Source organism: Amblyomma americanum, chromosome 1 (assembly GCF_052857255.1).
Source record: "Amblyomma americanum isolate KBUSLIRL-KWMA chromosome 1, ASM5285725v1, whole genome shotgun sequence".
Taxonomy (NCBI): Eukaryota; Metazoa; Arthropoda; class Arachnida; order Ixodida; family Ixodidae; genus Amblyomma; species Amblyomma americanum.
Genome location: NC_135497.1, coordinates 339,429,785 through 339,451,171, shown reverse-complemented (window position 1 = coordinate 339,451,171; position 21,387 = coordinate 339,429,785).

Below are 21,387 nucleotides of genomic sequence, written 5' to 3'. Positions count from 1 at the left end.
TGGAGAGTGTTCTTGTGTTGAAAAGTCAGTTCTTCTTTTGAAGAGTCAATTCTTGCGACGAAGAATTAGTTCTTTTATTGAGGACACAGTTCTTGCGATGAAGAGCAAGTTATTTTGATGAATAGTCAGTTCTTTTGATGAAGAGTCAGTTCTTGTGATGAAGCGTCAGTTCTTAATATGATGAGTCAGTTATTTTGATGAAGAGTTAGTTCTTGAGATGTAGAGTCAGTTCTTGCGATGAAGAGTCAGTTCTGATGAAGAGTCAGTTCTCGTGATGAAGAGTCAGTTCTTACGATGAAGAAACAGTATTTTCGTTGAAGAGTCAGTCCTCGCGATGAAGAGTCAGTTCTTGTTATGAAGAATCAGTTCTTGCGATGAACAGTCAGTTCTTCTGAAGAAGAGTCATTCTTGTGATGAAATGTCAGTTCTTGTAATGAAGTCAGTTCTTGTGATGAAGAGTCAGTTCTTGTTGTGAAGAGTCAGTTCTTGTCATGAAGAGTCAGTTTTTGTCATTATAGTCACTTCTTGTGATGAAGAGTCAATTCTTGCTAGGAAGAGCCAGTTCTTGTGGTTAAGAGATAGTTCTTGTGATGAACAGTCAGTTCTTGTTTTCAATAATCAGTTCTTGTGATGAAGAGCTAGTTCTTGTGATGAAGAGTCAGTTATTACGATGAAGAGTCAGTTCTTGTGATGAAGAGACAGTTCTTGCAAAGAAGAGTCAGTTCTTGCGACAAAGAGTCTGATCTTGTTATGAAGAGCCAGTTCTTGTGATGAAGTCTGTTGTGATGAAGAGTCAGTTCTTGCGATGAAGAGTCAGTTTTTGCATTGAAGAGTCAGTCCTTGCGATGAAGAGTCAGTTGTTGCGATAAAGAGACAGTTCTTGCGATCAAGAGTCATTCTTGTGTGGAGAGCGTTCTTGTGTTGAAGAGTCAGTTCTTCTTTTGAAGAGTCAACTCTTGCGACGAAGAATCAGTTCTTTTAATGAGGACACATTCCTTGCGATGAAGAGCCAGTTCTTTTGATGAAGAGTCAGTTCTTTTGATCAAGAGTCAGTTCTTGTGATGAAGCGTCAGTTCTTGTTATGATGAGTCGGTTCTTGTGATGAAGAGTTAGTTCTTGCGGTGTAGAGTCAGTTCTTGCGATGAAGAGTGATTCTTACGATGAAGTCTTGTGTTGTAGATTCAGTTCTTATTTTGAAGAGTCAGTTCTTGCGATGAAGAATCAGTTCTTTTGATGAAGAGACCATTCTTGCGATGAAGAGTCAGTTCTTGCGATGGAGACCATTCTTGCAATGAAGAGTCAGTTCCTGCGATGAAGAGTCAGTTCTTGTTATGAAAATTCAGTTCTTTTGATGAAGAGGCAGTTCTAGTGATGGAGTCAGTTTTAGTGATGAAGAGTCAGTTCTTGCGATGAAGAATCAGTTGTTTCAATGAAGTAAGTTCTTGTGATGAAGAGTCAGTTCTTAATATGAAGAGTCAGTTCTTGAAAGAAGAGTCAGTTCTTATTATGAAGAATCTGTACTTGCGATGAAGAGTCAGTTCTTGCGATGAAGAAGCAGTTCTTTTGATGAAGAGACAGCTCTTGCGATGAAGAGTCAGTTCTTGAGAAGAAAAGTCAGTTCTTGTAATGAAGAGTCAGTTCTTCTGATGAAGAGCCAGTTCGTGCGATGCAGAGGCAGTTCTTGCGATAAGAGCCAGTTCGATGAAGAATCAGTTTTTACGATGAAGTCAGTTCTTGTTATGCAGAGTCAGTTCTTATTATGAAGAGTCAGTTCATGAAAGAAGAGTCAGTTCTTATTATGAAGAGTCATTTTTGCAATGAAGAGTTTGTTTTTGTGTTGAAGAGCCAGTACTTGTTTTGCAGAGTCAGTTCTTGCGATGAAGAAGCAGTTCTTTTGATGAAGAGACAGTTCTTGCGATGAAGAGTCATTCTTGCATTGAAGAGTCAGTCCATGTGATGAAGAGTCAGTTCATGTGATAAGGAGTCAGTTCTTCTGATGAAGAGACGGTTCTAGCGATGAAGAGTCAGTTTTTCTAATGAATAGTCAGTTCATGAAATTAAGTCAGTTCTTATGATGAAGAGTAAGTTCATGTTAGGAAGAGCCAGTTCGTGTGGTGAAGAGTTAGTTCTTGTGATGAAAAGCAGCTTTTGTTTTCAATAATCAGTTCTTGTGATGAAGAGTCAGTTCTTGTGATGAAGAGTCAGTTCTTGTGATGAAGAGTCGGTTATTGCGATGAAGTCAGTTCTTGTGACGAAGAGTCTGTTCTTGCGAAGAAGAGTCAGTTCTAGGGACGAAGAGTCTGTTCTTGTTATGAAGAGCCAGTTCTTGTGATGAAGAGTCAGTTCTAATGAAGAGTCAGTTCTTGCGATGAAGTCAGTTTTTGCGTTGAAGAATAAGTCCTTACGATGAAGAGTCAGTTCTTATGAAAATTCAGTTCTTTTGATGAAGAGGCAGTTCTTGTGATGGAGTCAGTTTTTGTGATGAAGAGTCAGTTCTTGCGATGAAGAATCAGTTGTTTCAATGAAGTAAGTTCTTGTGATGAAGAGTCAGTTCTTAATATGAAGAGTCAGTTCTTGAAAGAAGAGTCAGTTCTTATTATGAAGAATCAGCACTTGCGATGAAGAGTCAGTTCTTGCGATGAAGAAGCAGTTCTTTTGATGAAGAGACAGCTCTTGCGATGAAGAGTCAGTTCTTGAGAAGAAAAGTCAGTTCTTGTGATGAAGAGCCAGTTTGTGCGATGCAGAGCCAGTTCTTGCGATAAGAGTCAGTTCGATGAAGAATCAGTTTTTACGATGAAGTCAGTTCTTGTTATGAAGAGTCAGTTCTTATTATGAAGAGCCAGTTCTTGAAAGAAGAGTCAGTTCTTATTATGAAGAGTCAGTTCTTGCGATGAAGAGTCAGTTCTTCTGAAGAAAAGTCATTCTTGTGATTAAGGGTCAGTTCTTGTGATGAAGAGTCGGTTATTGCGATGAAGAGTCAGTTCTTGTGATGAAAAGTCATTCTTGTGATTAAGGGTCAGTTCTTGTGATGAAGTCTGTTCTTGTGATGAAGAGTCAGTTCTTGTTATGAAGAGCCAGTTTTTGTGATGAAGAGTCAGTTATTGCGATGAAGAGTCAGTTCTTGTGTTGAAGAGTCAGTTCTCTCAATGAAGAGTCAGTTCTTGTGATGAAGAGCCAGTTTGTGTGATGAAGAGCCAGTTCTTGCGATGAAGAGTCAGCTCTTGCGATGAAGAATCAGTTGTTTCGATGAGTAAGTTCTTGTGAGGAAGAGTCAGTTCTCTATATGAAGAGTCAGTTCTTGAAAGAAGAGTCAGTTTTTATTATGAAGAATTAGTTCTTGCGATGAAGAGTCAGTTCTTCTGATGCAGAGTCATTCTTGCGATGAAGAGTCAGTTCATGTGATGAAGAGTCTGTTCTTGTGTTGAAGAGTCAGTTCTTGTTTTGAAGAGTCTGTTCTTCCGATGAAGAAGCAGTTCTTTAACGAAGAGACAGTTCTTGCGATGAAGAGTCAGTTCTTGCGAAGAAAAGTTAGTTCTTGCAATGAAGAGTCAGTTCTTGTGATGAAGAGTCAGTTCTTGTGAAGAAGACTCAATTCTTGTGACGAAGAATCAGTTCTTTTATTGAGGACACAGTTCTTGCGATAAAAAGCCAGTTCTTTTGATGAAGAATCAGTTCTTTTGATGAAGAGTCAGTTCTTGTGATGAAGCGTCAGTTCTTGCGATGAAGAGTGATTCTTGCGATGAAGTCTGTTCTTGTGTTGTAGAGTCAGTTCTTGTTTTGAAGAGTCTGTTCTTGCGATGAAGAATCAGTTCTTTTGATGAAGAGACCATTCTTGCGATGAAGAGTCAGTTCTTGCGATGAAAAGTCAGTTCTTGCGATTAAGAGACCATTCATGCAATGAAGAGTCATTTCTTGCGATGAAGAGTCCGTTCTTGTTATGAAGAGTCATTTTTTTGATGAAGAGTAAGTTCTTGTGATGAAGAGCCGGTTCTTGCGATAAAAAGCAAGTTCCTGCGATGAAGAGTCAGTTCTTGCGTTGATGAATCAGTTCTTTTGAAGAGGTCAGTTCTTGCGATGAAGAGTCAGCTCTTATTATGAATAATGAGTTCTTGTGATCAAGATTCAGTTCTTGTGATGAAGAGTCAGTTATTGTTATGAAGAGCCAGTTCTTGTGATGAACAGTCAGTTCTGATGAAGAGTCAGTTCTCGTGATGAAGAGTCAGTTCTTGCGATGAAGAGCCAGTATTGGCGTTGAAGAGTCATTCCACGCGATGAAGAGTCAGTTCTTGTTATGAAGAGTCAGGTCTTTTGATGAAGACTCAGTTCTTGTGATGAAGAGTCAGTTATTGCGATGAAGTCAGTTCTTGTGATGAAGAGTCAGTTCTTGCGAAGAAGTGTCAGTTCTTGCGACGAAGAGTCTGTTCTTGCGATGAAGAATCAGTTTTTTCGATGAAGTCAGTTCTTGTTTTGAAGAGTCAGTTCTTATTATGAAGAGTCAGTTCTTGAAAGAAGAGTTAGTTCTTATTATGAAGAGTCAGTTCTTGCGATGAAGTGTCAGTTCTTCTGATGAAGAGTCATTCTTGTGATGAAGGGTCAATTCTTGTGATGAAGTCAGTTCTTGTGATGAAGAGTCAGTTCTTGTAATGAAGAGCCAGTTCTTGTGATGAAGTGTCAGTTCTTCTGAAGAAGAGTCAGTTCTTGCAATGAAGAGTCGGTTCTGGCGATGAAGAGTCAGTTTATGCGATGAAGAGTCAGTTAATGAGATGAAGTTAGTTCTTATGTTGAAGAGTAAGTTCTTGCTATGAAGAGTCAGTTCTTGTCATGAAGAGTCAGTTCTTGTCATAAGAGGCACTTCTTGTGATGAAGAGTCAGTTCTTGCTAGGAAGAGCCAGGTATTGTGGTGAAGAGATAGTTCTTGTAATGAACAGTCAGTTCTTGTTTTCAATAATCAGTTCTTGTGATGAAGAGTCAGTTCTTGTGATGAAGAGTCGGTTATTGCGATGAAGAGTCAGTTCTTGTGATGAAGAGTCAGTTCTTGCAAAGAAGAGTCAGTTCTTGCGACAAAGAGTCTGATCTTGTTATGAAGAGCCAGTTCTTGTGATGAAGTCTGTTCTGATGAAGAGTCAGTTCTCGTGATGAAGAGTCAGTCCTTGCGATAAAGAGTCAGTTCTTGTGATGATGAGTCAGTTGTTGTGATGATGTGTCAGTTCTTGTTATGAAATCTGTTCATGTGATGAAAATCAGTTCTATGAAGAAGAGTTAGTTCTTGCGATGAAGAGTCAGTTCTTGCGATGAAGAGTCATTTTTGCAATGAAGAGTCTGTTTTTGTGTTGAAGAGCCAGTACTTGTTTTGCAGAGTCAGTTCTTGTGGTGAAGACGCAGTTCTTTTGATGAAGAGACAGTTCTTGCGATGAAGAGTCATTCTTGCAATGAAGAGTCAGTTCATGTGATGAAGAGTCAGTTCATGTGATAAGGAGTCAGTTCTTCTGATGAAGAGGACGGTTCTAGCGATGAAGAGTCAGTTTTCTAATGAATAGTCAGTTCATGAAATTAAGTCAGTTCTTATGATAAAGAGTAAGTTCATGTTAGGAAGAGCCAGTTCGTGTGGTGAAGAGTTAGTTCTTGTGATGAAAAGCGGCTTTTGTTTTCATTAATCAGTTCTTGTGATGAAGAGTCAAGTTCTTGTGATGAAGAGTCAGTTCTTGTGATGAAGAGTCGGTTATTGCGATAAAGTCAGTTCTTGTGACGAAGAGTCTGTTCTTGCGAAGAAGAGTCAGTTTCTAGGGACGAAGAGTCTGTTCTAGTTATGAAGAGCCAGTTCTTGTGATGAAGAGTCAGTTCTAATGAAGAGTCAGTTCTTGCGATGAAGTCAGTTTTTGCGTTGAAGAATAAGTCCTTACAATGAAGAGTCAGTTCTTGTTATGAAAATTCAGTTCTTTTGATGAAGAGGCAGTTCTAGTGATGGAGTCAGTTTTTTGATGAAGAGTCAGTTCTTGCGATGAAGAATCAGTTGTTTCAATGAAGTAAGTTCTTGTGATGAAGAGTCCGTTCTTAATATGAAGAGTCAGTTCTTGAAAGAAGAGTCAGTTCTTATTATGAAGAATCAGTACTTGCGACGAAGAGTCAGTTCTTGCGATGAAGAAGCAGTTCTTTTGATGAAAAGACAGCTCTTGCGATGAAGAGTCAGTTCTTGAGAAGAAAAGTCAGTTCTTGTAATGAAGAGTCAGTTCTTGTGATGAAGAGCCAGTTCGTGCGATGCAGAGCCAGTTCTTGCGATAAGAGTCAGTTCGATGAAGAGTCAGTTTTTACGATGAAGTCAGTTCTTGTTATGAAGAGTCAGTTTCTTATTATGAAGAGTCAGTTCTTGCGATGAAGAGTCAGTTCTTCTGATGAAAAGTCATTCTTGTGATGAAGGGTCAGTTTTTGTAATGAAGTCAGTTCTTGTGATGAAGAGTCAGTTCTTGTTATGAAGAGCCAGTTCTTGTGATGAAGAGTCTGTTCTTCTGAAGAAGAGTCAGTTCTTGCGATGAAGAGTCGGTTCTGGCGATGAAGAGTCAGTTTATGCGATGAAGAGTCAGTTCATGCGATGAAGTCAGTTCTTATGATGAAGAGTCAGTTCTTGTTATGAAGAGTCAGTACTTGTCATGAAGAGCCAGTTCTTGTCATAAGAGTCACTTCTTGTGATGAAGAGTCAGTTCTTGCTAGGAAGAGCCAGTTCTTGTGGTGAAGAGATAGTTCTTGTAATGAACATTCAGTTCTTGTTTTCAATAATCAGTTCTTGTGATGAAGAGTCAGTTCTTTTGGTGAAGAGTCAGTTCTTGTGATGAAGAGTCAGTTATTGCGATGAAGAGTCAGTTCTTGTGATGAAGAGTCAGTTCTCTCAATGAAGAGTCAGTTCTTGTGATGAAGAGTGTTCTTGTGTTGAAGAGTCAGTTCTTCTTTTGAAGAGTCAATTCTTGCGACGAAGAATTAGTTCTTTTATTGAGGGACACAGTTCTTGCGATGAAGAGCAAGTTATTTTGATGAAGGGTCAGTTCTTTTGATGATGAAGAGTCAGTTCTTGTGATGAAGCGTCAGTTCTGATGAAGAGTCAGTTCACGTAATGAAGAGTCAGTTCTTACGATGAAGAAACAGTATTTTCGTTGAAGAGTCAGTCCTCGCGATGAAGAGTCAGTTCTTGTTATGAAGAATCAGTTCTTGCGATGAAGAGTCAGTTCTTTTGACGAAGAGTCATTCTTGTGATGAAATGTCAGTTCTTGTGATGAAGTCAGTTCTTGTGATGAAGAGTCAGTTCTTGTTGTGAAGAGTCAGTTCTTGTCATGAAGAGTCAGTTTTTGTCATTAGAGGTCACTTCTTGTGATGAAGAGTCAATTCTTGCTAGGAAGAGCCAGTTCTTGTGGTGAAGAGATAGTTCTTGTAATGAACCAGTCAGTTCTTGTTTTCAATAATCAGTTCTTGTGATGAAGAGCCAGTTCTTGAGATGAAGAGTCAGTTATTACGATGAAGAGTCAGTTCTTGTGATGAAGAGACAGTTCTTGCAAAGAAGAGTCAGTTCTTGCGACAAAGAGTCTGATCTTGTTATGAAGAGCCAGTTCTTGCGATGAAGTCTGTTGTGATGAAGAGTCAGTTCTTGCGATGAAGAGTCAGTTTTTTGCATTGAAGAGTCAGTCCTTGCGATGAAGAGTCAGTTGTTGCGATAAAGAGACAGTTCTTGCGATCAAGAGTCATTCTTGTGTGGAGAGCGTTCTTGTGTTGAAGAGTCAGTTCTTCTTTTGAAGAGTCAACTCTTGCGACGAAGAATCAGTTCTTTTAATGAGGACACATTCCTTGCGATGAAGAGCCAGTTCTTTTGATGAAGAGTCAGTTCTTTTGATGAAGAGTCAGTTCTTGTGATGAAGCGTCAGTTCTTGTTATAATGAGTCGGTTCTTGTGATGAAGAGTTAGTTCTTGCGTTGTAGAGTCAGTTCTTGCGATGAAGAGTGATTCTTACGATGTAGTCTTGTGTTGTAGATTCAGTTCTTATTTTGAAGAGTCAATTCTTGCGATGAAGTATCAGTTCTTTTGATGAAGAGACCATTCTTGCGATGAAGAGTCAGTTTTTGCGATGGAGACCATTCTTGCAATGAAGAGTCAGTTTCTGCGATGAAGAGTCAGTTCTTGCGATGAGAAGCATTTTTTGATGAAGAGACAGTTCTTGCGATGAAGAGTCAGTTCTTGCGAAGAAAAGTCAGTTCTTGCAATGAAGAGTCAGTTCTTGTGATGAAGAGCCAGTTCGTGCGATACAGAGCCAGGTCTTGCGATAGGAGTCAGTTCTTGTTATGAAGAGTCAGTTCTAATTATGAAGAGTCAGTTCTAGAAAGAAGAATCAGTTCTTATTATGAAGAGCCAGTTCTTGCGATGAAGAGTCAATTCTTCTGATGAAGAGTCATTCTTGTAATGAAGGGTCAGTTCTTGAGATGAAGTCAGTTCTTATGATGAAGAGTCAGTTCATGTTAGGAAGCGCCAGTTCGTGTGGTGAAGAGTTAGTTCTTGTGATGAAGAGTCTGTTATTTTGATGAAGAGTCAGTTCTTGTGATGAAGCGTCAGTTCTTGTTATGATGAGTCAGTTCTTGTGATGAAGAGTCGGTTATTGCGATAAAGTCAGTTCTTGTGACGAAGAGTCTGTTCTTGCGAAGAAGAGTCAGTTCTAGGGACGAAGAGTCTGTTCTAGTTATGAAAGAGCCAGTTCTTGTGATGAAGAGTCAGTTCTAATGAAGAGTCAGTTCTTGCGATGAAGTCAGTTTTTGCGTTGAAGAATAAGTCCTTACAATGAAGAGTCAGTTCTTGTTATGAAAATTCAGTTCTTTTGATGAAGAGGCAGTTCTAGTGATGGAGTCAGTTTTTTGATGAAGAGTCAGTTCTTGCGATGAAGAATCAGTTGTTTCAATGAAGTAAGTTCTTGTGATGAAGAGTCCGTTCTTAATATGAAGAGTCAGTTCTTGAAAGAAGAGTCAGTTCTTATTATGAAGAATCAGTACTTGCGACGAAGAGTCAGTTCCTTGCGATGAAGAAGCAGTTCTTTTGATGAAAAGACAGCTCTTGCGATGAAGAGTCAGTTCTTGAGAAGAAAAGTCAGTTCTTGTAATGAAGAGTCAGTTCTTGTGATGAAGAGCCAGTTCGTGCGATGCAGAGCCAGTTCTTGCGATAAGAGTCAGTTCGATGAAGAGTCAGTTTTTACGATGAAGTCAGTTCTTGTTATGAAGAGTCAGTTCTTATTATGAAGAGTCAGTTCTTGTTATGAAGAGCCAGTTCTTGTGATGAAGAGTCTGTTCTTCTGAAGAAGAGTCAGTTCTTGCGATGAAGAGTCGGTTCTGGCGATGAAGAGTCAGTTTATGCGATGAAGAGTCAGTTCATGCGATGAAGTCAGTTCTTATGATGAAGAGTCAGTTCTTGTTATGAAGAGTCAGTACTTGTCATGAAGAGCCAGTTCTTGTCATAAGAGTCACTTCTTGTGATGAAGAGTCAGTTCTTGCTAGGAAGAGCCAGTTCTTGTGGTGAAGAGATAGTTCTTGTAATGAACATTCAGTTCTTGTTTTCAATAATCAGTTCTTGTGATGAAGAGTCAGTTCTTGTGGTGAAGAGTCAGTTCTTGTGATGAAGAGTCAGTTATTGCGATGAAGAGTCAGTTCTTGTGATGAAGAGTCAGTTCTCTCAATGAAGAGTCAGTTCTTGTGATGAAGAGTGTTCTTGTGTTGAAGAGTCAGTTCTTCTTTTGAAGAGTCAATTCTTGCGACGAAGAATTAGTTCTTTTATTGAGGACACAGTTCTTGCCATGAAGAGCAAGTTATTTTGATGAAGGTTCAGTTCTTTTGATGAAGAGTCAGTTCTTGTGATGAAGCGTCAGTTCTGATGAAGAGTCAGTTCACGTGATGAAGAGTCAGTTCTTACGATGAAGAAACAGTATTTTCGTTGAAGAGTCAGTCCTCGCGATGAAGAGTCAGTTCTTGTTATGAAGAATCAGTTCTTTGCGATGAAGAGTCAGTTCTTTTGACGAAGAGTCATTCTTGTGATGAAATGTCAGTTCTTGTGATGAAGTCAGTTCTTGTGATGAAGAGTCAGTTCTTGTTGTGAAGAGTCAGTTCTTGTCATGAAGAGTCAGTTTTTGTCATTAGAGTCACTTCTTGTGATGAAGAGTCAATTCTTGCTAGGAAGAGCCAGTTCTTGTGGTGAAGAGATAGTTCTTGTAATGAACAGTCAGTTCTTGTTTTCAATAATCAGTTCTTGTGATGAAGAGCCAGTTCTTGAGATGAAGAGTCAGTTATTACGATGAAGAGTCAGTTCTTGTGATGAAGAGACAGTTCTTGCAAAGAAGAGTCAGTTCTTGCGACAAAGAGTCTGATCTTGTTATGAAGAGCCAGTTCTTGCGATTAAGTCTGTTGTGATGAAGAGTCAGTTCTTGCGATGAAGAGTCAGTTTTTGCATTGAAGAGTCAGTCCTTGCGATGAAGAGTCAGTTGTTGCGATAAAGAGACAGTTCTTGCGATCAAGAGTCATTCTTGTGTGGAGAGCGTTCTTGCGTTGAAGAGTCAGTTCTTCTTTTGAAGAGTCAACTCTTGCGACGAAGAATCAGTTCTTTTAATGAGGACACATTCCTTGCGATGAAGAGCAGTTCTTTTGATGAAGAGTCAGTTCTTTTGATGAAGAGTCAGTTCTTGTGATGAAGCGTCAGTTCTTGTTATAATGAGTCGGTTCTTGTGATGAAGAGTTAGTTCTTGCGTTGTAGAGTCAGTTCTTGCGATGAAGAGTGATTCTTACGATGAAGTCTTGTGTTGTAGATTCAGTTCTTATTTTGAAGAGTCAATTCTTGCGATGAAGTATCAGTTCTTTTGATGAAGAGACCATTCTTGCGATGAAGAGTCAGTTTTTGCGATGGAGACCATTCTTGCAATGAAGAGTCAGTTTCTGCGATGAAGAGTCAGTTCTTGCGATGAAGAAGCAGTTCTTTTGATGAAGAGACAGTTCTTGCGATGAAGAGTCAGTTCTTGAGAAGAAAAGTCAGTTCTTGCAATGAAGAGTCAGTTCTTGTGATGAAGAGCCAGTTCGTGCGATACAGAGCCAGGTCTTGCGATAGGAGTCAGTTCTTGTTATGAAGAGTCAGTTCTAATTATGAAGAGTCAGTTCTAGAAAGAAGAATCAGTTCTTATTATGAAGAGCCAGTTCTTGCGATGAAGAGTCAATTCTTGTGATGAAGAGTCATTCTTGTAATGAAGGGTCAGTTCTTGAGATGAAGTCAGTTCTTATGATGAAGAGTCAGTTCATGTTAGGAAGCGCCAGTTCGTGTGGTGAAGAGTTAGTTCTTGTGATGAAGAGTCTGTTATTTTGATGAAGAGTCAGTTCTTGTGATGAAGCGTCAGTTCTTGTTATGATGAGTCAGTTCTTGTGATGACGAGTCAGTTCTCGTTATGAAGAGTAAGTTCTTTTGATGAAGAGTCAGTTCTTGTGATGAAGAGTCAGTTCTTGTGATGATGTGTCAGTTCTTATGACGAAGAGTTAGTTCTTGCGATGAAGAGTCAGATCTTGCTATGATGAATTAGTTCTTTTGAAGAAGTCAGTTCTTGTTATGAAGAGTCAGTTCTTATTATGAAGAGTCAGTTCTTGCGATGAATAGTCAGCTCTTATTATGAAGAATCAGTTCTTGTGATCAAGAGTCAGTTCTTGTGATGAAGAGTCATTTCTCGTGATGAAGAGTCAGTTATTGCGATGAAGAGTCAGTTCTTATTATGAAAAGTCAGTTCTTTTGATGAAGAGTCTGTTCTTGTGATGAAGAGTCAGTTCTTGCAAAGAAGAGTCACTACTTGCGACGCAGAGTCTGTTCTTGTTATGAAGAGGCAGTTCTTGTGGTGAAGAGTCAGTTCTTTTGATGAGGAAGCAGCTCTTTTGATGAAGAGACAGTTCTTGTGATGAAGAGTCAGTTCTTGTGATGAAGAGCCAGTTCGTGCGATGAAGAGCCAGTTCTTACGATGAAGAATCAGTTGTTTCGATTAAGTATGTTCTTGTGATGAAGAGTCAGTTCTTAATATGAAGAGAGAGTTCTTGAAAGAAGAGTCAGTTCTTATTATGAAGAATCAGTTCTTCCGATGAAGAGTCAGTTCTTGAGATGAAGTCATTCTTGCGATGAAGAGTCAGTTCTTGCGATGAAGAGTCAGTTCTTGAGAAGAAAAGTCAATTCTTGCAATGAAGAGTCAGTTCTTGAGATGAAGAGTTAGTTCTTGTGATGAAGAGTCAGTTATTGCGATGAAGAGTCAGTTCTTGTGATGAAGAGTTAGTTCTTGTGATGAACAGTCAGTTCTTGTTTTGAATATTCAGTTCTTGTGATGAAGAGTCAGTTCTTGTGACGAAGAGTCAGTTATTGCGAAGACGAGTCAGTTCTTGAGACGAAGAGTCTGTTCTTATTATGAAGAGCCAGTTCTTGTGATGGAGAGTGTTCTTGTGTTGAAAAGTCAGTTCTTCTTTTGAAGAGTCAATTCTTGCGACGAAGAATTAGTTCTTTTATTGAGGACACAGTTCTTGCGATGAAGAGCAAGTCATTTTGATGAAGATTCAGTTCTTTTGATGAAGAGTCAGTTCTTGTGATGAAGCGTCAGTTCTTAATATGATGAGTCAGTTATTTTGATGAAGAGTTAGTTCTTGAGATGTAGAGTCAGTTCTTGCGATGAAGAGTCAGTTCTGATGAAGAGTCAGTTCTCGCGATGAAGAGTCAGTTCTTACGATGAATAAACAGTATTTTCGTTGAAGAGTCAGTTCTCGCGATGAAGAGTCAGTTCTTGTTATGAAGAATCAGTTCTTGCGATGAAGAGTCAGTTCTTCTGACGAAGAGTCATTCTTGTGATGAAATGTCAGTTCTTGTGATGAAGTCAGTTCTTGTGATGAAGAGTCAGTTCTTGTTGTGAAGATTCAGTTCTTGTCATGAAGAGTCAGTTTTTGTCATTAGAGTCACTTCTTGTGATGAAGAGTCAATTCTTGCTAGGAAGAGCCAGTTCTTGTGGTGAAGAGATAGTTCTTGTAATGAACAGTCAGTCCTTGTTTTCAATAATCAGTTCGTGTGATGAAGAGCCAGTTCTTGTGATGAAGAGTCAGTTATTACGATGAAGAGTCAGTTCTTGTGATGAAGAGACAGTTCTTGCAAAGAAAGTCAGTTCTTGCGACAAAGAGTCTGATCTTGTTATGAAGAGCCAGTTCTTGTGATGAAGTCTGTTGTGATGAAGAGTCAGTTCTTGCGATGAAGAGTCAGTTTTTGCATTGAAGAGTCAGTCCTTGCAATGAAGAGTCAGTTGTTGCGATAAAGAGACAGTTCTTGCGATCAAGAGTCATTCTTGTGTGGAGAGCGTTCTTGTGTGAAGAGTCAGTTCTTCTTTTGAAGAGTCAACTCTTGCGACGAAGAATCAGTTCTTTTAATGAGGACACAGTCCTTGCGATGAAGAGCCAGTTCTTTTGATGAAGAGTCAGTTCTTTTGATGAAGAGTCAGTTCTTGTGATGAAGCGTCAGTTCTTGTTATAATGAGTCGGTTCTTGTGATGAATAGTTAGTTCTTGCGGTGTAGAGTCAGTTCTTGCGATGAAGAGTGATTCTTACGATGAAGTCTTGTGTTGTAGATTCAGTTCTTATTTTGAAGAGTCAGTTCTGGCGATGAAGAATCAGTTCTTTTGATGAAGAGACCATTCTTGCGATGAAGAGTCAGTTCTTGCGATGAAGAGTCAGTTCTTGCGATGGAGACCATTCTTGCAATGAAGAGTCAGTTTCTGCGATGAAGAGTCAGTTCTTGCGATGAAGAAGCAGTTCTTTTGATGAAGAGACAGTTCTTGCGATGAAGAGTCGGTTCTTGCGAAGAAAAGTCAGTTCTTGCAATGAAGAGTCAGTTCTTGTGATGAAGAGCCAGTTCGTGCGATACAGAGCCAGTTCTTGCGATAAGAGTCAGTTCTTGTTATGAAGAGTCGGTTTTAATTATGAAGAGTCAGTTCTAGAAAGAAGAGTCAGTTCTTATTATGAAGAGCCAGTTCTTGCGATGAAGAGTCAGTTCTTCTGATGAAGAGTCATTCTTGTGATGAAGGGTCAGTTCTTGAGATGAAGTCAGTTCTTATGATGAAGAGTCAGTTCATGTTAGGAAGCGCCAGTTCGTGTGGTGAAGAGTTAGTTCTTGTGATGAAGGGTCTGTTCTTTTGATGAAGAGTCAGTTCTTGTGATGAAGCGTCAGTTCTTGTTATGATGAGTCAGTTCTTGTGATGAAGAGTCAGTTCTCGTTATGAAGAGTAAGTTCTTTTGATGAAGAGTCAGTTCTTGTGATGAAGTGTCATTTCTTGTGATGATGTGTCAGTTCTTATGACGAAGAGTTAGTTCTTGCGATGAAGAGTCAGATCTTGCTATGATGAATCAGTTCTTTTGAAGAAGTCAGTTCTTGTTATGAAGAGTCAGTTCTTATTATGAAGAGTCAGTTCTTGCGATGAATAGTCAGCTCTTATTATGAAGAATCAGTTCTTGTGATCAAGAGTCAGTTCTTGTGATGAAGATTCATTTCTCGTGATGAAGAGTCAGTTATTGCGATGAAGAGTCAGTTCTTATTATGAAGAGTCAGTTCTTTTGATGAAGAGTGTTCTTGTTATGAAGAATCAGTTCTTGCGATGAAGAGTCAGTTCTTCTGACGAAGAGTCATTCTTGTGATGAAATGTCAGTTCTTGTGATGAAGTCAGTTCTTGTGATGAAGAGTCAGTTCTTGTTGTGAAGAGTCAGTTCTTGTCATGAAGAGTCAGTTTTTGTCATTAGAGTCACTTCTTGTGATGAAGAGTCAATTCTTGCTAGGAAGAGCCAGTTCTTGTGGTGAAGAGATAGTTCTTGTAATGAACAGTCAGTTCTTGTTTTCAATAATCAGTTTTTGTGAGGAAGAGCCAGTTCTTGTGATGAAGAGTCAGTTATTACGATGAAGAGTCAGTTCTTGTGATGAAGAGACAGTTCTTGCAAAGAAGGGTCAGTTCTTGCGACAAAGAGTCTGATCTTGTTATGAAGATCCAGTTCTTGTGAGGAAGTCTGTTGTGATGAAGAGTCAGTTCTTGCGATGAAGAGTCAGTTTTTGCATTGAAGAGTCAGTCCTTGCGATGAAGAGTCAGTTGTTGCGATAAAGAGACAGTTCTTGCGATCAAGAGTCATTCTTGTGTGGAGAGCGTTCTTGTGTTGAAGAGTCAGTTCTTCTTTTGAAGAGTCAACTCTTGCGACGAAGAATCAGTTCTTTTAATGAGGACACAGTCCTTGCGATGAAGAGCCAGTTCTTTTGATGAAGAGTCAGTTCTTTTGATGAAGAGTCAGTTCTTGTGATGAAGCGTCAGTTCTTGTTATGATGAGTCGGTTCTTGTGATGAAGAGTTAGTTCTTGCGGTGTAGAGTCAGTTCTTGCGATGAAGAGTGATTCTTACGATGAAGTCTTGTGTTGTAGATTCAGTTCTTATTTTGAAGAGACCATTCTTGCGATGAAGAGTCAGTTTTTGCGATGGAGACCATTCTTGCAATGAAGAGTCAGTTTCTGCGATGAAGAGTCAGTTCTTGCGATGAAGAAGCAGTTCTTTTGATGAAGAGACAGTTCTTGCGATGAAGAGTCAGTTCTTGCGAAGAAAAGTCAGTTCTTGCAATGAAGAGTCAGTTCTTGTGATGAAGAGCCAGTTCGTGCGATACAGAGCCAGGTCTTGCGATAAGAGTCAGTTCTTGTTATGAAGAGTCAGTTCTAATTATGAAGAGTCAGTTCTAGAAAGAAGAATCAGTTCTTATTATGAAGAGCCAGTTCTTGCGATGAAGAGTCAATTATTCTGATGAAGAGTCATTCTTGTAATGAAGGGTCAGTTCTTGAGATGAAGTCAGTTCTTATGATGAAGAGTCAGTTCATGTTAGGAAGCGCCAGTTCGTGTGGTGAAGAGTTAGTTCTTGTGATGAAGAGTCTGTTATTTTGATGAAGAGTCAGTTCTTGTGATGAAGCGTCAGTTCTTGTTATGATGAGTCAGTTCTTGTGATGAAGAGTCAGTTCTCGTTATGAAGAGTCAGTTCTTGTGATGATGTGTCAGTTCTTATGACGAAGAGTTAGTTCTTGCGATGAAGAGTCAGATCTTGCTATGATGAATTAGTTCTTTTGAAGAAGTCAGTTCTTGTTATGAAGAGTCAGTTCTTATTATGAAGAGTCAGTTCTTGCGATGAATAGTCAGCTCTTATTATGAAGAATCAGTTCTTGTGATCAAGAGTCAGTTCTTGTGATGAAGAGTCATTTCTCATGATGAAGAGTCAGTTATTGCGATGAAGAGTCAGTTCTTATTATGAAGAGTCAGTTCTTTTGATGAAGAGTCTGTTCTTGTGATGAAGAGTCAGTTCTTGCAAAGAAGAGTCACTACTTGCGACGAAGAGTCTGTTCTTGTTATGAAGAGGCAGTTCTTGTGGTGAAGAGTCAGTTCTTTTGATGAGGAAGCAGCTCTTTTGATGAAGAGACAGTTCTTGTGATGAAGAGTCAGTTCTTGTGATGAAGAGCCAGTTCGTGCGATGAAGAGCCAGTTCTTACGATGAAGAATCAGTTGTTTCGATTAAGTATGTTCTTGTGATGAAGAGTCAGTTCTTAATATGAAGAGAGAGTTCTTGAAAGAAGAGTCAGTTCTTATTATGAAGAATCAGTTCTTCCGATGAAGAGTCAGTTCTTGTGATGAAGTCATTCTTGCGATGAAGAGTCAGTTCTTGCGATGAAGAGTCAGTTCTTGAGAAGAAAAGTCAATTGTTGCAATGAAGAGTCAGTTCATGAGATGAAGAGTTAGTTTTTGTGATGAAGAGTCAGTTATTGCGATGAAGAGTCAGTTCTTGTGATTAAGAGTTAGTTCTTGTGATGAACAGTCAGTTCTTGTTTTGAATATTCAGCTCTTGTGATGAAGAGTCAGTTCTTGCGATGAAGAGTCAGTTCTTGTGATGAAGAGTCAGTTATTGCGAAGACGAGTCAGTTCTTGAGACGAAGAGTCTGTTCTTATTATGAAGAGCCAGTTCTTGTGATGGAGAGTGTTCTTGTGTTGAAAAGTCAGTCTTCTTTTGAAGAGTCAATTCTTGCGACGAAGAATTAGTTCTTTTATTGAGGACACAGTTCTTGTGATGAAGAGCAAGTTATTTTGATGAATAGTCAGTTCTTTTGATGAAGAGTCAGTTCTTGTGATGAAGCGTCAGTTCTTAATATGATGAGTCAGTTATTTTGATGAAGAGTTAGTTCTTGAGATGTAGAGTCAGTTCTTGCGATGAAGAGTCAGTTCTGATGAAGAGTCAGTTCTCGTGATGAAGAGTCAGTTCTTACGATGAAGAAACAGTATTTTCGTTGAAGAGTCAGTCCTCGCGATGAAGAGTCAGTTCTTGTTATGAAGAATCAGTTCTTGCGATGAAGAGTCAGTTCTTCTGAAGAAGAGTCATTCTTGTGATGAAATGTCAGTTCTTGTGATGAAGTCAGTTCTTGTGATGAAGAGTCAGTTCTTGTTGTGAAGAGTCAGTTCTTGTCATGAAGAGTCAGTTTTTGTCATTAGAGTCACTTCTTGTGATGAAGAGTCAATTCTTGCTAGGAAGAGCCAGTTCTTGTGGTTAAGAGATAGTTCTTGTGATGAACAGTCAGTTCTTGTTTTCAATAATCAGTTCTTGTGATGAAGAGCCAGTTCTTGTGATGAAGAGTCAGTTATTACGATGAAGAGTCAGTTCTTGTGATGAAGAGACAGTTCTTGCAAAGAAGAGTCAGTTCTTGCGAGAAAGAGTCTGATCTTGTTATGAAGAGCCAGTTCTTGTGATGAAGTCTGTTGTGATGAAGAGTCAGTTCTTGCGATGAAGAGTCAGTTTTTGCATTGAAGAGTCAGTCCTTGCGATGAAGAGTCAGTTGTTGCGATAAAGAGACAGTTCTTGCGATCAAGAGTCATTCTTGTGTGGAGAGCGTTCTTGTGTTGAAGAGTCAGTTCTTCTTTTGAAGAGTCAACTCTTGCGAGGAAGAATCAGTTCTTTTAATGAGGACACATTCCTTGCGATGAAGAGCCAGTTCTTTTGATGAAGAGTCAGTTCTTTTGATCAAGAGTCAGTTCTTGTGATGAAGCGTCAGTTCTTGTTATGATGAGTCGGTTCTTGTGAGGAAGAGTTACTTCTTGCGGTGTAGAGTCAGTTCTTGCGATGAAGAGTGATTCTTACGATGAAGTCTTGTGTTGTAGATTCAGTTCTTATTTTGAAGAGTCAGTTCTTGCGATGAAGAATCAGTTCTTTTGATGAAGAGACCATTCTTGCGATGAAGAGTCAGTTCTTGCGATGAAGAGTCAGTTCTTGCGATGGAGACCATTCTTGCAATGAAGAGTCAGTTCCTGCGATGAAGAGTCAGTTCTTGCGATGATGAATCAGTTCTTTTGACGAGGTCAGTTCTTGTGAAGAACAGTCGGTTCTTATTATGAAGAGTCAGTTCTTGCGATGAACAGTCAGCTCTTATTATGAATAATCAGTTCTCGTGATCAAGAGTCAGTTATTGTGATCAAGAGTCAGTTCTTGTGATGAAGAGTCAGTTATTGCGATGAAGAGTCAGTTCTTGTGATGAAGAGTCAGTTCTTGCAAAGTGTCAGTTCTTGCGACGAAGAGACCGATCTTGTTATGAAGAGCCAGTTCTTGTGATGAACTGGCAGTTGTGAAGAGTCATTCCACGCGATGAAGAGTCAGTTCTTGTTATGAAGAGTCAGGTCTTTTGATGAAGAGTCAGTTCTTGTGATGAAGAGTCAGTTATTGCGATGAAGTCAGTTCTTGTGATGAAGAGTCAGTTCTTGCGAAGAAGAGTCAGTTCTTGCGAAGAAGAGTCTGTTCTTGTGATAAAGAATCAGTTTTTTCGATGAAGTCAGTTCTTGTTTTGAAGAGTCAGTTCTTGTTATGACGAGTCAGTTCTTGAAAGAAGAGTTAGTTCTTATTATGAAGAGTCAGTTCTTGCGATGAAGAGTCAGTTCGTTGATGAAGAGTCATTCTTGTGATGAAGGGTCAGTTCTTGTGGTGAAGTCAGTTCTTATGATGAAGAGTCAATTCTTGTTATGAAGAGTCGGTTCTTGTCATGAAGAGTCAGTTCTTGTCATAAGAGGCACTTCTTGTGATGAAGAGTCAGTTCTTGCTAGGAAGAGCCAGTTCTTGCGGTGAAGAGATAGTTCTTGTAATGAACAGTCAGTTCTTGTTTTCAATAATCAGTTCTTGTGATGAAGAATCAGTTCTTGTGATGAAGAGTCGGTTATTGCGATGAAGAGTCAGTTCTTGTGTTGAAGAGACAGTTCTTGCAAATAAGAGTCAGTTCTTGCGACAAAGAGTCTGATCTTGTTATGAAGAGCCAGTTCTTGTGATGAAGTCTGTTCTGATGAAGAGTCAGTTCTCGTGATGAAGAGTCAGTTCTTGCGATGAAGAGTCAGTTCTTGTGATGAAGAGTCAGTTCTTGTGATGTAGAGTAAGTTCTTGTAATGAAAAGTCAGTTATTGCGATGAAGAGTCAGTTCTTGTGATGAAGAGTCAGTTCTTGCGAAGAAGAGTCAGTTCTAGTTATGAAAAGTCCGTGTTTGTTAAGAACAGTAAGTTGTTTTGACGAAGAGTCAGTTCTTGTGATGAAGAGTCAGTTCTCGTGATGAAGAGTCAGTTCTTGCAAAGAGTCAGTGCTTGCGACGAAGAAACCGATCTTGTTATGAAGAGCCAGTTCTTGTGATGAAGTCTGTTCTGATGAAGAGTCAGTTCTCGTGATGAAGAGTCAGTTCTTGCGATGAAGAGTCAGTTTTTGCATTGAAGAGTCAATCCTTGCGATAAAGAGTCAGTTCTTGTGATGAAGAGTCAGTTCTTGTGATGTAGAGTAAGTTCTTGTGATGAAAAGTCAGTTATTGCGATGAAGAGTCAGGTCTTTTGATGAAGAGTCAGTTCTTAGTGATGAAAAGTCAGTTATTGCGATGAAGAGTCAGGTCTTTTGATGAAGAGTCAGTTCTTGCGAAGAAGAGTCAGTTATTGCGATGAAGTCAGTTCTTGCGATGAAGAATCAGTTCTTGCGAAGAAGAGTCAGTTCTTGTTTTGAAGAGTCAGTTCTTATTATGACGAGTCAGTTCTTGAAAGAAGAGTTAGTTCTTATTATGAAGAGTCAGTTCTTGCGATGAAGAGTCAGTTCTTCTGATGAAGAGTCATTCTTGTGATGAAGGGTCAGTTCTTGTGGTGAAGTCAGTTCTTGTGATGAAGAGTCAGTTCTTCTGACGAAGAGTCAGTTCTTGCGATGAAGAGTCGGTTCTGGCGATGATGAGTCAGTTTATGCGATGAAGAGTCAGTTCTTGAGATGAAGTCAGTTCTTATGATGAAGAGTCAGTTCTTGTTATGAAGAGTCGCTTCTTGTCATGAAGAGTCAGTTCTTGTCATAAGAGGCACTTCTTGTGATGAAGAGTCAGTTCTTGCTAGGAAGAGCCAGGTCTTGTGGTGAAGAGATAGTTCTTGTAATGAACAGTCAGTTCCTGTTTTCAATAATCAGTTCTTGTGATGAAGAGTCAGTTCTTGTGATGAAGAGTCGGTTATTGCGATGAAGAGTCAGTTCTTGTGATGAAGAGTAACCCAGGCAGCACAAGCCATTGGCCCAATATTGGGATTGTGATGGCAAATGGTGGTCCTACATAGGACCACCATCACCACTATTACCCCAATATAGGCAATGCCTCTTTCCGACAGTTCCAATGATGGCCCCACATGTTCTATGTGTCCCCGATATTGGCAGTGCCGCTTAGTTACATCGCCAGCAATGGCCCAAGCTTGGCAGTATTTTCCCGATATGGGCATTGCCACTCACTTACATTTCCAATAATGGCCCCAGTTGGCCACTATGTCCCCCATAATGGCTTTGCCACTCAGTTACATTCCCAATATTGGCCCCAGTTGGCCATTATTTTCCCCATAATGGCTTTGCCACTCAGTTACATATCCAATAATGGCCCCATTTGACCATTATTTTCCCCATATTGTCATTACCACTCAGTTACATTCCCAATAATGGCCCTGGATGGTCACTATTTTCCCCATATAGGCAGTGCCACTCTGTTACATTTCCATTAATGGCCCCTCGTTGTGTAGTATTTCCCCAGGATTGGCAACGCCACTTCAATAGGCAGAACGATATCGGTCATTGTTTGCCACTAATTCTCCACCATTCCAGTGCATTTATTATCACCCACGAAATTTGTGGGTGATAATCCATGAGGATTTGCTTGGGGCAGTTATTGGATTTACACAAAAATCTTAGGCAAATCGATCGAAAGATCGAACTATAATATATATGCGCGTTAGTTCTTTAAAACTCTCTCAAAAATCCCGATATGTAAACAATGCGGGCTGGCGCGAACCATAGGA